The following is a 14,940-nucleotide window of genomic DNA, read 5'->3' as shown; positions in this document are numbered from 1 at the left end:
TGGACTTGAAGATAGTTGGAAAATAAATTTCTTTGAAGAGATACCCATACTCAAGGAAAAAATATAGTAGAAGATGAGTGAAAATTCTTCAAATTATAAAGGGACTCTCAAGAATCTAGTCTACTTCCAACATGGTACATCCCTACCTCTTCTTGCCCATTTATATCCTAACTACTCATCCAGTCCTAGTGTAAGTTTCACCTGTTCCATCTGAACCCCACAAAATTCATCTGATGCAACATAAAGATCATTAGTTCTAGATTCAGACCATCCTGGGTTATTATCTCAGCTCTCCCATCCACTTTAAAGTTAGACTTTCTCAATCTGTACACATCAACCAGCCTGTATTACACAGCCTGACACAGTACCAAGTGTTCCTTCTATCAAATTTAGTGGATGAACTTGCTGTTCTGAGGATGCTCCTCTACCTGTAAGTAAGGATGCTCCTCTACCTGCCAAGGTTGTGTCTTTGGACAACGTATCTCTGAGTCTTCGTTTCCTCACCTGTTAATGGGAATAATTACATAGAAGTTGTTTTGCTTATGTTTAAGTGGGATAGCACATGAAAAATGTCTGGCATATAGTAACTGCTCAACAAAAAACTTACTAATTTTTGAAAAATGAAAGATTTATAGATTTTTTTATTAGAAAACCATTTTCCTCCTAAGAAGGATCTGTGAAACTTTCTATCTTGGAGACTCTGTTCTTTCTCAGATTCCTAATCCCCTCACAGATTTAATAGTCAAAATATTCTCTGGCAATTCATTATCTGCCTGTCTCTGAGATTCCCCCCTAGAATAGTAATGTAGGAGTAACATTATTAATACAAACCAACTCTGGTCTGTCCTCAAGCATTTATCAATTTTCCACAGAAAGATGAGAAGGCATTTAGATTGCTAAGATATTGAACTGCTCTTTTTCTGAGTGGCTACCCAATAGCTGTCAGAGCCTACGATCTTGCCTTAAGTTAAAGAGTGAGACAACAAATATTAACAATGGCTGCATTACTAGTGTCTGAAGCTCATACACACCTGAGGCATTTGTGTTTCCTCCAGTTCATTCCCCTGCTGGTATCCACATCAGCCTTGTTCCCATTTCAATTATCAAGAGCAATTTTATAAGGACAAACTGTCCCCAAAGGAACAAGATTAACTGCAAGGCTTCTAATTTTTTGTAACATTTTATTGTGAAAATAGCTTTAGACTTATATATGAGTTGCAAAAATACTAGAGAATTCCAATATACCCTTCACCGTGCTTCCTCTAATGTGGTAATCTCACATAACCATAGTACAATGATCAAAACTAGAAATTAACAGAGGTACAATATTCTTATTAAACTGTAGACTTTACTCAGATTTAGCCAGTTTCTCACTAATGCCCATTTTCTATTTTGGGATCAATTCAGAATCCCATGTTATGTTTCATTGTTATGTCTCCTTAGTCTTCTCCAGCCTGGAGCTATTCTTCAGTCTTTCATGACCTTGACACGCTTGAAGAGGACTAGAACTGGTCAGGTGTTTTGTAGCATGTCTCTCCATTTGGGTTTGTCTGCTGCCTTCTCATGATTAGACTGTGTTTATCCACATTTGCAAAGAATACCACAGATGGGCTAGGTCTTTTTCATCCTAAAACAGAGCACATGCTGCCTCTGTGAGTTGTTACTGGTGATTTGAACTTTGATCACTCTGTTAAAATGGAGCATGCCCAGATTTCCTACTTTTGTAGAAAATTCACTCATAAATAGTAAATATTTTCCATTTGTCCTGAGTAAATACTATGCAAAATCTTTTTCCCCACAGATTTTAGTATGCATCTGTGAATTTTGTCTGCAGCAATTATTAATATGGTGTTCTACTGGTGATGTTTTTGTCCCTCATTCTTCCTATATCTATTCATCAAGGTTCCTTTGTAAGGAAGAACATCCCTTTATTTTTCACTCAATTATTTATATCAGCATGTACTTATGAATATTTATTTTATTCTTTGAGCTACAGCTCAATACTATTACTACTTATTTTGCTTCCCAAATTGTTCAGTTGGGACCATTGCTATCTCTTTTAGATCAGCTCTTGTGTTCCTTTTTAAATGTCTTTTTTTTTTCAGCACTTACTTTCTGACACCACAAGATACTCCAGGCTCAACCACTTCTCCAAAATGGGGGCTACAATTTTTCCTAATTTACTTAAATTAGTGGTTGAATTAGTTCTTAGACTAATGGTCCTAAAAAGAATGGCAACATTAGAGAAACCTAGTTGCCCCTTCCAACTTAATCATAACTCTTTATATCTAATTCTATCAGAATATATCTCAAATTATATCAAAACAGTTCATTTATGTTTCTGTCCCTTCACCTAGATTCCTCAAGGGCTGGGACATACATTCTTTTATTCAAAAGATACTTCTTGAGAATTTGCTATCCAATGGATATATGATAGTAAACAAGACAGGCCCGGCCTCAGCTCTCAGCTTCCTGATACAGTGCCTGAAACATAAGCACTCAGTACGCTCTTTGGATAAGTGTTAAAAGAACTATCAGTGAAAATTAGTACAATGGGATGACTACTTTGCCCATATTTTTTCAAAAATTAAAATCACTCTAGAGTATGACTTAGGTCCTTATTAACCACACTCAGAAAATAATGTATTATCATCCATTAAAAGCTACTATCTCAATCCCTTCATTCTATTACCATCTCTCAAGGATTTATTATCCATTGAGAGAATTGTTTGCTTAGTAAATAAGTGCTAAATATGTGCAGACTATAATTCAAGTAGTGACGCCCTAAAAATAGCATAATTTTATTAACTCTATTTAATGTTTCTTTGAGCTACCCTGACTTTCATTATTCACGAAAACTAGACAATCTCTTGAGGAAGAGCAATAATGTGCTGCTATATCTGTTCATGTCCTTGTATGATTTCTATAGAGTTCATACACTCCAAATAGGACAGAACCAAAATTAAAAATAATGGTGAAGATTAACTTCCCTTCAAGAGTACAACAAAACTTGTCTACTGCAGAAGAAAAAATTGCAGAAGTTACACAAAAATCTGTGAGTATAAAGAAAATGTTAACAAATGGTTCAAAACACCATAAAATTATTAATCCTTTATAAATGTAGTAACAGTTGCTTTTGCATGTGATGGAATAACTAGTATTAGACTTATTTTTCTGCCACAATCAACTGTAAAACTGGACAAAAGATATTTGAGACTACTGTTGTCATGCATTAGAAAATGAGAAGCACAGGACCACAGTCCTGCTGAGGTGACTGGATTTTGTGAAAAAGGTACTAAAATTTAAAATTTTTCAAAGTAGGGGCCTCAGAACATTGTATAGAGGTTTCCCTCAAGTCCTTAGCTAAACACTAGGCTGTCCGTATGCAGAATGAAATTCCATAACACTTAACAGACAGCGGCTCCTGGAGAGTGAAGACTGAATGGAGATATCAACAATTTAAAAATGCCTGGATATACTAGTTGAGCCAAAATAGTGAAACCTGAGTATCTCATATGGTCATCTGAGACCCAAGAAAGGCCATTCCTTGGGAATAAAGTCCACACTGAATAAGGGTATGCCCTAGGAGGAAGGACAAAATAAACCCACCCTGACAAAATCTAAAACCAAGCCTCACAGAATCAAGAAGTTCCTCTAATAATTTAATTGTCTGACAGAACAAAATTCAATAGTATTTAAAAGAAGATACCATAATCCAGCCTCCTTTCAACATATTGTTCACAACGTGCAGCATATAATTAAGAATATTATATATGTAAAGTGACTCAGAACCAAGAGAAGTAGACGTCAAAAGAAAATGACCCAAAGATAACAAAGATACTGGAATTAACAGACAAGAAGTATGAAATAGCTATTAAAAATATGTGCAAAAATTTAAAGAAAAAAGCAAATGAGTTAACAGATAGGGAAGCTTAATAACAAAAAAGTAGAAACTATTTTTAAAAAGAACCAAATGGAAATTATAAAATTGAAAATTATAATATTTGAAATAAAAAATATACCAATTAGCTTAAATCAGATTGGATTATACAGAATAAAGGATAAATGAACTTGAAGACAAAACAATAGCAATATCCACACTGAGAGAGGAGAAAATATATGCTTTCCATTACCAGATTGTCAATTATATTTGAAAAAATATCAAGTGGTCTAGCATACAAGTAATTGGAGTCTCTGAAAGAGAAGAGAAATATAATTGAGTAGAAAAGTTATTTGAAGAAATAATGATTGAAAATCTGATAAAAATAAGTTAACCAACACATTCAAAAAGTTTGGCAAACTTTAATCAAGATAAATATGAAGAAAAGTCACACCACATTACATAATAGCCAAGCTGCTGAAAACTATAAATAAAGAGAACAATGATAATAATGGCAGCTTTCATCAAATAGAGTGAAAGGCAGAGAAAATGAAATTACTCCTTCATAGTGTTAAAAATAATGCTAATTAAGAATTTCATACCAGGAAAAATAACCCTTTCAAAATCAGGGTTAATAAAGACATTTGCAGATAAACAAAAGCTGAAAGAATCTGTTGCCAGTATATCTACATTACAAGAAATCCTGAAGTAAAGTTTTCAAACTAAAGAGAAATAATTCAAATGAATCTACGGACTAGTGCCAGAAATGGCAAATACATGGGTAAATTTTAAAAGTACATTTTCTTCTTTTAATGTTTTTAAAAAACAACTGATTTGAAAGCAAAAATAATAACATTGTTTTATGCAGAATTTAAGACATATAAGGAAATAAAATCTGTGACTACAGAAGATAGTGATAGCTAACCCAACAAATGTAAAATAAACATTATTTTCAGGCACACATAGAATGATCACCATGATAAACTATATTACATACCATGAAGTGTGTTGGCAAATTTCAAAAGATTGAAATCTTATAGAATATGTTCTCTTCTAGAGTACAATATTATAGAGTATATTCACAACAGAAATAAGTTAGAAATTAATACCAAAAACTATCAAATATTTAGAAGTTAAGCAACATACTTCTATATAACCCTTGTGTCAAAGAAATTACAAGCAAAATTTTAAAATATTGTGGATAGAATGAATGTGAAAATACAATATAACAAAATTAATGGGATGCACCTAAAATAATGTTTATCAGGGGGAGTATGTAGATTGAAATTCTTGTATTAGTAAAGAAGAGAACTTTAAAATTGATGACTTAAAATTAAACATAAAGTAAGTAGATATAATAATAAAGATAAGAGTAGAAATCTATGAAATACAAAATAGGAAAACTATAGAGAAAAACAATAAAGCCAAATATTTCTTCTTAAAAATTAAGAATAATGCAAAAGTCCAGCAAGACTGATAAAGAAAAGAAAAAGAGAAAACATAAGTTATCAATTTGGGAATGAAAGAGAGGATACAGCTGAAGACGCTATTGATCTGGGCCACAACTATGGCCCCTGGGCCCAATTAGGCACCACCTGTTTCTGTATAGCTTACAAGTTATGAAAGGTCTTTACATTTTTTTTAATTTTCTCTCTTTTTTTTCCTTTTCTTTTTTTTTCTGTTTTTTTCTGTCTCAATGTCTCCCCATTCACAATACAGACCAGGCAAAGAGCCTGAGCTGAGGTGTATATGGGGTAAGTTTACTCTGCCTCCTATTTCTGTACAGTCAGTGTAAGAACACAGCCTGTGGTAAGCACCAGGAGGCCCGAAAGGTCTTTACATTTTTAAATGGTTGAGAATAAAATCAAAAGAACATAAATTATATGATATTTAAATTTCATAAATTATATGAAATTTAAATTTTAGTGTCCACAAATAGTTTTATTGAGCCATGCTCATTCACTGATATGTTATCTATGGCTGCTTTCACATACAACAGCAGATCTGAGTTCTTCTAAAAGACTAGAGGCCCAGTGCACAAAATTCATTCATGGGGGAGTGGGTCCCTCAGCCTGACCTGCACCCTCTCATCCCTCGGGGGATGTCCAACATGTATTATTATGTATTATCCTGAAAAATGTATGAATTTACATTTACAGATTCAATCTTGTCAATTATTACCTAGTTGTTCACCTAGCCACTTGATGCCTACCTACTTGTAGGTATTTACATCAAGGGTCCTCTTTAGACTGCCTTATCTATAATAATAAAAGCATAATATGCTAATTAGACCAGATGTCCTTCTGGACATCCTTCTAGATGACCTTGCATATGAAGCTGGGGCTGTGAGAGAAGCCTGAGTCCCGGGTGCCAGAGAGAAGCCGGTGCTGGAAGCCAAGGAAAGGAAGGCCTACTCTTGCATGAATTTTGTGCAAGGCCTCTAGTTTCTTAGTAAAGGGCAATTGCTGTCTATAAACCCTTTATTACTTTATTAATAAACGTGACTGTCAGAACCCACATATCGGGGACTTTCTTTATATTTTTTCTCCAGAAAGTGAGAACCCACATTTATGGAACACCTACAAGTATGAAATACATAGTCATGTTAGACATGATCAATTCTCAATAAATATTTTTGAATGAATGAAGAACAGCTGAGGTTTAACCCAGACTTGTCTGACTACAAGGCCATGTTGTAGACATCTCATGGGATGACTGCCTGACTCAGACTGAGTCCCTTTTCTGGAAATGACTTATATGATATTCCTTCTAAAAACTACATACAGGCCGAAACCGGTTTGGCTCAGTGGATAGAGCGTCGGCCTGCGGACTGAAAGGTCCCAGGTTCGATTCCGGTCAAGGGCATGTACCTGGGTTGCGGGCATATCCCCAGTAGGAGATGTGCAGGAGGCAGCTGATCGATGTTTCTCTCTCATCGATGTTTCTAACTCTCTATCTCTCTCCCTTCCTTTCTGTAAAAAATCAATAAAATATATAAAAAATAAAAATAATAAAAATAAAAATAAATAAAAACTACATACATGGGGAGCCCCACATGTAAGTGGCCCATCAAATTCTGTCCTGGGAATTTGAAATTTGAATGGGAGAGAGCTAAGTCTCAGACCTGGACTGCATTAATGTCAGGACTCCAGACAGGTCCACCATGTCCCGCCTGCCATCCTGCTAAGATACCCAGAGCTTCCCTAGTTCATCAACTTCCTTCAGTCTCATGAAACACCCAGGAACCTTCCATTACTTTTCCTTTTTTTTTTTTTTTTTTTTTTTTTTTTTGGCTTAAGCTAGCCAGCATCTGTTTTTACTGCTTGCAACCAACGAACCTGATGTTTTACCCAGAAAGTAGATTTCTTTTTTATCATCATCAATATAGCTGTAAGCAAGGCAAGGCCTCAGGAAAAGAAAATTAACTCCTTGCCAAACACTTGTAGACCTGGGATGTAGCCCTGCTTCAGAAATAGGGACCAGCTGCTGGTGGCAGACTGCTGATAGCAAGCTTACAGATGTCCTGTTACCAGAAATTCCATGAAAACGTGGGCATAAATTACATAAATTTCAGCACTCTCGGAGCACTGTGCTTTCATTGTTCTCTTCCCATATGTTACAAAAGAACATTCTGTGTAGCTCTGGATGTGCGGCAAGCTACAACAGTGGCAAAGGGAATTTTCCTATCGAAAAGCTGACAAAAAGGTAAAATGTTTCTTTGAAACACTGCAGGCAGAGCTCATACCTTCTGGAAACTAATTATGAGAGCTCGATGTCCTTGAATAAACCGGCAAAAAGTGAAAAGCCCTGGGCTATTACTTCTTTTAATGTTTTAGATTTTTAATAGCTTCAGGTTTATGGAGAATGAAGTTGAAACCATTGGACACTGGGGAGGGAAATCATCTAATTTTTTTTTAAGTTGCCTCATCTATCATATCCATCTTATGCAACTTCAATCCTTCAGGTTGTTTCTTGGCTATATCCTTCCTTATCTGCATCTCCCAAATCTGGCCCCATACCACCCACTCCTGAAATTAAGGCTCCAGTTTCTGCTCTCTAGCCTCTTCCCTTGCCAATCCATCAGTCACAATTATGCCAAGCCAATCTTTCAAAAACTTCTAATTTGTCCAGCCTTTCCCCCACTCAAAAATCTACCACAGAAGATTCAGGTGCAGTGGGAAATGCCAGAGCTCTGAAGTCAAGGACAAAGTTTTAAAATCCTGTTCCATCCACCAAAGCCATTTGAATTTATAAAAGAAATTTAACATTCCTGAGCCTTATTTCATTTGTAAAATGGAAACAAAACACGCCGTGAAGGTTATTACAAATAAATGTACATAATTTGCAAAGTACCTGGCCTCAGAAAGCGCTCAGTAAGTGTTGCTTCAGTTTCCCCTCTCAATTAAGGTTGAGATCTTACAACCCTAAACAGCACCAACTCTTGGTGGTCAGGACCCCCCAAGGCCCTTCGTAATCTGATGCCATCCTCCATATCTACCCATGTGTCTCCCCTGAAAGAGTTCTTTGCCCCAAGGACACTCCCACTCCCGTTTTCCCCCATTTGTACCTCTCTTCATTTGCTTATGCTCCATAATCATTTCTGCTTCCCCACAGCCCATTGTCCTGTCCTGCAAATCCTTTAAAATCCAGCCTAAGTCACTCAACCTCCAGCCTCCTTAGTCACAATGATTTTGCCATTTTCAGAAGTTTGCAGTGGGTACAAGTTTCCCAGGCCACAAGCTTAGACATCTAGGAATGTAATTCTTTTTCTTTCTCTGTAATTACATATGATTTCTAGCTCAAGCCCCCATTCCAACTAGAGGTAGTAATTTAATCTTAGTCACATGTGCTTTTTCTTGCTCAGATCAGAATTTTCTCAGTCATTCCTGGATGTTCAGCTTTCTCTTTTTCTAAGGATTGTGTTTAAATGCCAGGGACGCTTTCATAATGCTTAGGTTGGGGCTTGGGGAGAATCTTACCACCTTGACATTGTCCACTCTTTCTTCCAGCACCTGCTGTGATATGCCCCACCCCCACTCCCACGCCCAACCCAGCATCAGTCTTCTCATATTAATATCTACTTTGGGGTGTGAGTTCCCATGAGGTCTCTGGTTCTACACACCAACCCAGCATCTTCTGCTGCATCTTATCTTTCTGCCCACAAAGCCTGGTCAGGTCTACTGGTTCACAGTCGCAGCATCTCTGAGAACCAAGGGAGGATAGCTCAGGCTTCTTTCTCTAGGCATCCCTCACACCCATCTCTTCACTAATGCCCTCTTACCCTGGAGACAAGAAAACCCTGGTAATATTGATGGCACCCCCTTCCCCAAGACTCCAAATAGGGAAGCAGGACTCAGATCCTCTCTGCCCTCAGACCCTCCAATCGATATGGTGATGTTATTATCCTCGCCCAGACAGAACTCAGACCAAGTGTAGGTTACATTTCCCCTTAGATGCCACACAAGCTTCTAACACTATCACTCTTCTCCTCCATTATCCTCTCTTCTCCCAGAAAGAATTTATGTCTTCTCATTTGGAGAAATGCTCTGTCAGATTCTCTTTCTTCCTATTCAAATTCTATGTCTGGGTCCTTCAGGGTTTTGACTTTTAAGATTGAAAAAGACTTATGTGTTTTATCTGCTGAGTTTTAAGCTTGCTACAGAACACAAAAGCTGAATATTGGCTCATTCCTTCCCTGAAGCTATCAGCTCAGCCTGCCCTATATGACCCAAAATAAATAGATGGGTTACAGTGCAGAGGGAACTATCAGGAACAAAAATACAACATAAATGAAAGATTTCCATGCAGACAAGAAATGTGCAAAGCAAAAAGAGCATTGGTTGATATCAAATATTACCCCTACCACATTGGACAGGAATCCTCTCTTCCCATTTTCACTCCGTCCTTCTTCACCTGACTAATTTCTATAAACTCTTTAGTTCTCTGCTTAAATGTCACTTCCTTTGAAAAGCTTTCTCCTGCTCTATTTACTCCCATTCCAATCCCCAAATTAGGTGAAGTGTTCATTCTATGTGTCCACAGGCAGAATTCAAGATGACCCCCAGTGGCCCTCTCCCACATATAATTCCCTTCCCTGTGAATATGACAGGCCAATACCACCGTGATTATGTTGCATTCTGTGGCAAACAGGATATTGCCAATATAGTTAAAGTTACTAATCAATTGGCTATGAATTAATCAGAAAAGAGATATCCATTGTGGGTCTTGGCTAATCACATGAGCCCTTTAAAAGCAGAGTTTTCTCTGGATGTTTGCAGAAGAGGGAGTAAAAAAATTGAAGCATTAAGGAGTTTGATGTGTCATTGCTGGATTGAAAATGGAGGAGGCACATGAAAAGAACCTTAGAAAGACCCCAAGGAAATGAAAAAGAATCATAGCTGACAACTAGCAAAAAAATGGAGACCTCAGTCCTACAACTTCAAGGAAATAAATTCTGCCAACAACCACGATCTTGGACCAGAACCTCGAGCCCCAGAGGAGATGCAATCTGATACCATGATTTCAGCCCAATAGAACATGAGCGAGAGAAAAGAATATGGCAATGCAATGCCCATGCTTCTGACCTACAAAAATTATGAGATAACTTTCTATTGTGTTAGGCCATTGAGTCTGTGGTAATTTGTTACAGTATAAAACTAATACCATACCATATGTAATTCCATAGCACCATGTGACAAGCCCTGTTACCAAACTGTATCATGATTGCCTTTAACTTTCTGTTTCCCCCACCAAGACTGTGAGTCTCATGAGAGCAGACTGTATCTGGTTCACATTTACATTAAAGTGATATCATTTGAGTTAAATTAATTATGTGACTTATATGAGCAATTATATGTAAAATGCTTAGAATAGTGTCTAGCACATATGCTTTAGCTATTCTTCTTATTGTTGCCTAAAAGTACCTAAAACAGTGGCTAATCATATAAGATTAATAGTATAAGATTAATAAATGTTGGTTAAGTGACTGAATGACTGGATTCACTCTGACTTCTCACTGCATTTATAGTCAATACCACAAAACATCACTAACATGCACTTGTTCTAGAAAGCAAGAAACAAGCAGAAGGAAGGTGTTGCTATTCCAAGCAATGGAACATAAAATATGAAACAAGTGTGAGAAAATCTAAGGCCTGAACAAAATATAGTCAACAGATCATTTTGGCTGGAAAGGTAGGTCCCATAAAGGATAAATGACAGATTAAATTGGGAAGGTGTAGGTCATTGTCATGTAAGACATTGAATGTCACATTCTGAACACCAGATATGATCATTTAGGGACTAGGGATATAGTAATGGCTTTTCCACAAAGGATTGAAGTGGTATGCATAATGTTTAGAAAAGTATTAGATAATAATCTTTAGGATGGGTTTGAGAAGGGAGATTTTGGAGGAATAGTGGTATGAGGTAGTAGAGCCTGTAATATAATGGGGGTTGGTGATGGCAAGATTGTAAAAGAAGGGCCTGTTGAAAGAGGCATTATTACAGAAAAAACAGCTGCCCCATTGTACTAAGAAATGTACAAATGCTTGCTGATAACTCTCCAAACATTTACTGAATGCCTCTCCTGAACCAGCCTTCAAGAACTCACGATTTAGTGAGAGAGACTGGCTCTGGTCTGTCTGAAACAACTGTAAGGCCTCCAAAAATAGACTTAAAGCCAATAGAATGGCCTCCTCTAAAGACATGGATTCTTAACAACAGAGATGCCATTTTTCCAGCTTTTAGACTTTAGAAGTAAATTGAAATAAAATGTATCTGAGTACAACTAGAGTTTCCAAGAAACCATATCTTTCCAACAGGGGGGAGTTCAAATTTAACACATAACACATGTATTATGGCTGATGATGCTACTGCATGAAGGCAAGATCTTGGGAGCTGCCAATGCCATTGTCTGCACACTTGGGCTGGAAGCCCCTCTAGAAAAGAATCCACCCAATTGTCTCCTCTCAGAAAAATGAGTTCTCCAACTCAAGGTGAGGATTCTGGGAACAGAGCAATCCTATCTTTTCCTCAGGTCAATAATGTAAAAGAAGGAACACTGGAACTTTCTCCTATGCCCCATTTGGAACCTGAAACAAAAGTACATCTTCTGGCCTGTGCTCTGAGGCCCTGAGTCCATCTGAGACCTCGGCCCCTGCAGCACTGAAACAACCTCAATGAGTATTTCATTTGGAAGGCATGCCAGCATTGTCTCTTTCCCTTCCATGACTCCCTGGCCGGCCAGCCATCATTTATCCTCTCACACCTTTATTCTCTGTGCTTCCTTTACTCCAATCACAACCCAATACTCCAATCCTCCCACAACTCCCTCCCCCTACTCCTCTGTTCTAAATACCATAATATTCTCAACCTCTTCACAGAACACTCCCTTCTCCATCACGCTCTGGCCGAAGCCTGGCTTGTCTACAAAAGTGCTGCTGCTGCTTCAGCCAGCACACCTCAGCTACCTAACATGGTCATTCCCTGGACCTTTTTCTCTATCGCACTTCTGAACAGCAACATTTATCACTTTTGCTCCTAAAGTTTTGCCTCATTAAGACATCCAGGCAATGGGGCCTCCACTTTTTCCCAAACTGTCACATCCTTCTATAAGCAGCCTAGATGGTATGATCCATCATATAAACTACTCTTTGGCTAACACTTGGGATGTTCACCCTTTATCCTCCCATCATATCCATCTATTAATCCCTTATCCTGGTTCAACCCAGTGTTGACCTTTTCTGCTGAAAAACAGGAGGATTCTTCCAACCATGTAAGGTGCTTAGCCTGCTTGACCATACATTTTACTTCCACAGTCGGCGGCTCCCTCTTCCAGTTCTAATAACAGCTGTTAGAGTGCAGAGTTGTATCATTCTACTGCTCTGTTTCTCAGTGAGCTTTGATTTCATCATGAGTAGGAACTGATTTTTAGTTCTGTATCCTCGGAGCCTCCCATAGCCTAGTTCATAGGTGCCTTTTAAAACATTTTGATTGATGACTTAGGAAATTTCTAAAGCCTTTTCAGCTCTGATATTCAGTAACTATGAAGCCTTGGAGGCAGGCACTTCCTTTGCCCAGACTTGAAACTACTTCTTGCAGTCCTGAACTCGACATTTAGAAAAGGCCCTCCTTGCAGCAGCAATGCCACTGCAAACGATTAGAAATTTCAGGGACGCTCCTGCCAGGGGGAGATTCTGCCCACAGAGTGGTGAGGAGATCAAATTAGATGTATCTGAGAACAGAAGCATACTCCTTATAAAGAGTGTGCTACTTTCCACTGTGTTAAATGCCCCACAAATTCCAAGAATATCAGAACTAAACTGTTTGCAGATGATCTTCCCATATTTGCTTCTGTCGGTGAAAGCATTAAAGTTTTAACCAGTCAAGCTGGAAGGATATATAAAGTGACTTGTTGAGAAGTCAGCCATATAAAGTTCGCAATTTTATTTAGAGAGAAAATGTAAACCCTGTAGACCTAATATTTCCAATCCTATTCACTGAGATGTAGGGTAGTATTGGTTGTGAAACAAACAAATAAAACACAACTTAGAGTCAAAGACCTGGATTTGAGGCCTGCCTGGGGCTCTGGACAGCCTGCTTAATCTTTCTGAACTTTAATTCCCCTCTGTCCAGCGGTGGTAGTCACGTACTTCCTGGCAAGTATGGCAGAGGCACTGACCAGTTAGAACCAACACCGGCTGCCATGCTGGGGCAGCTCCCTGCTGTGCAAACACTGACCAGTTAGTTACTAAATTATGGGAGGGGTTGAGGGAAGAGACCAGAGCAAAGGAATAGGGCTTCTTCAGGAGCTCCACGCACTATTTATCAAAGACTTCGAAATGTTTTGATGTTTTAACAAAGAGTATAGCAACTTTGGTGTGCAGCTGCTGCATATTGGCCCTGCTTTAATCCCTCTGAGGCTGAGGTTGTCTCAGATGAAAAATGGGAACTTTGACAACACTTTTCAAGGTATCTTGAGAATTAAGTGAGATAATGTATGTGAAAGAACAAGCCTATTCCGGCTTGAGACACAGTAGGTATTTTGTAAATGACAGCTAGATGAATGATTGAACAAATGAAAAGAATAATACCTGTTCTGCTTTCCTCACAAAGGTAGGGTTTTTTTGGTAGGTGGTGGGTTTAATAAAGAACTTACATATGAGGCTTGCCTTGGTTGGCCTCAAGGCAAGTAGATCTCTGCACCAGACTCTTAAAAGATCTTAACTGGGTTTGATCATATATTTAGTCCAGATCATTTTTACAACACCTTGCTCTCTCAAGATGGTGTTGTTAAAAATGGCTCCCGCCATGGGCACATTCCCAGGACAGGGGAGGGAGTGAGGAACCACCAATGGCCAGGCTCTTAGTCATTCATGCTCTCCTCTCCCTCAGTGTGCCCTGAGCAGTCAGCAAGGGGATTCACTAACATGGAAGTGGCTTGTTTGGCAGCCACTTGGAGGCAGTTACCACAGTGACAATACCAGCAAGAGAAAACCCAGATTAAGATAATGATTTACAAAATAATTTTTCTACCAAGAGCCCCATGATCCAAACCACTGATTTATTGAGTCCCTAGGCTGGGGGTCCAATCACTCAGGGCTTTCACTTGTGTCCTCGTGTAATTTAATAAGGATGGTACATGAGCAGACTCATTACAACATTCTGTTTGTAAGATAAATATCACATGATCTCACTCGTTTGTGAAATATAATGAACAACATAAACTGATAAACAAAAACAGGTCCAGAGACAGAGAAGCATCGATCAGACCATCAAACCTCAGAGGGAAGGTAGGGGAGGGTGGGGGTAAGGGGGAAAGATCAACCAAAGGACTTATATGTAAGCATATAGGCCCAACCAATGGACACAGTCAACAGGGGGGTGAGGGCATGAGTGGGGGGGGGATGGGGGGTAATGTGGGGATAAGGACACATATGTAATAACTTAATCAATAAAGAAATTAAAAAAAAAAACATTGTGTTTGGATACCAGCACAGGAGCTTCCTTGCGAGTCAGTAATAATGTCCCTGGCCATCTATTCTGAAGGACAGCTTTTCTCA

At 38.4% G+C, this 14,940-nt stretch overlaps 1 protein-coding gene and 1 non-coding gene across 2 annotated transcripts in view; both read right to left on the bottom strand.

Moving 5' to 3' along the window:
• LOC118664427 (importin subunit alpha-1-like) overlaps nucleotides 1-14,940 on the bottom strand; it is a 230,513-nt gene that overhangs the window by 125,776 nt on the left and 89,797 nt on the right. The window lies entirely within an intron of this gene.
• Nucleotides 5,575-5,706, bottom strand: LOC118665579. The gene has a single exon (XR_004970685.1). It is a non-coding gene; the product is annotated as a small nucleolar RNA SNORA51 (small nucleolar RNA).

This window comes from Myotis myotis, unplaced genomic scaffold (assembly GCF_014108235.1).
Source record: "Myotis myotis isolate mMyoMyo1 unplaced genomic scaffold, mMyoMyo1.p scaffold_m19_p_10, whole genome shotgun sequence".
Taxonomy (NCBI): domain Eukaryota; kingdom Metazoa; phylum Chordata; class Mammalia; order Chiroptera; family Vespertilionidae; genus Myotis; species Myotis myotis.
Note: the sequence above shows the minus strand (reverse complement) of the source record. Positions and strands in the feature narration are given on the sequence as shown.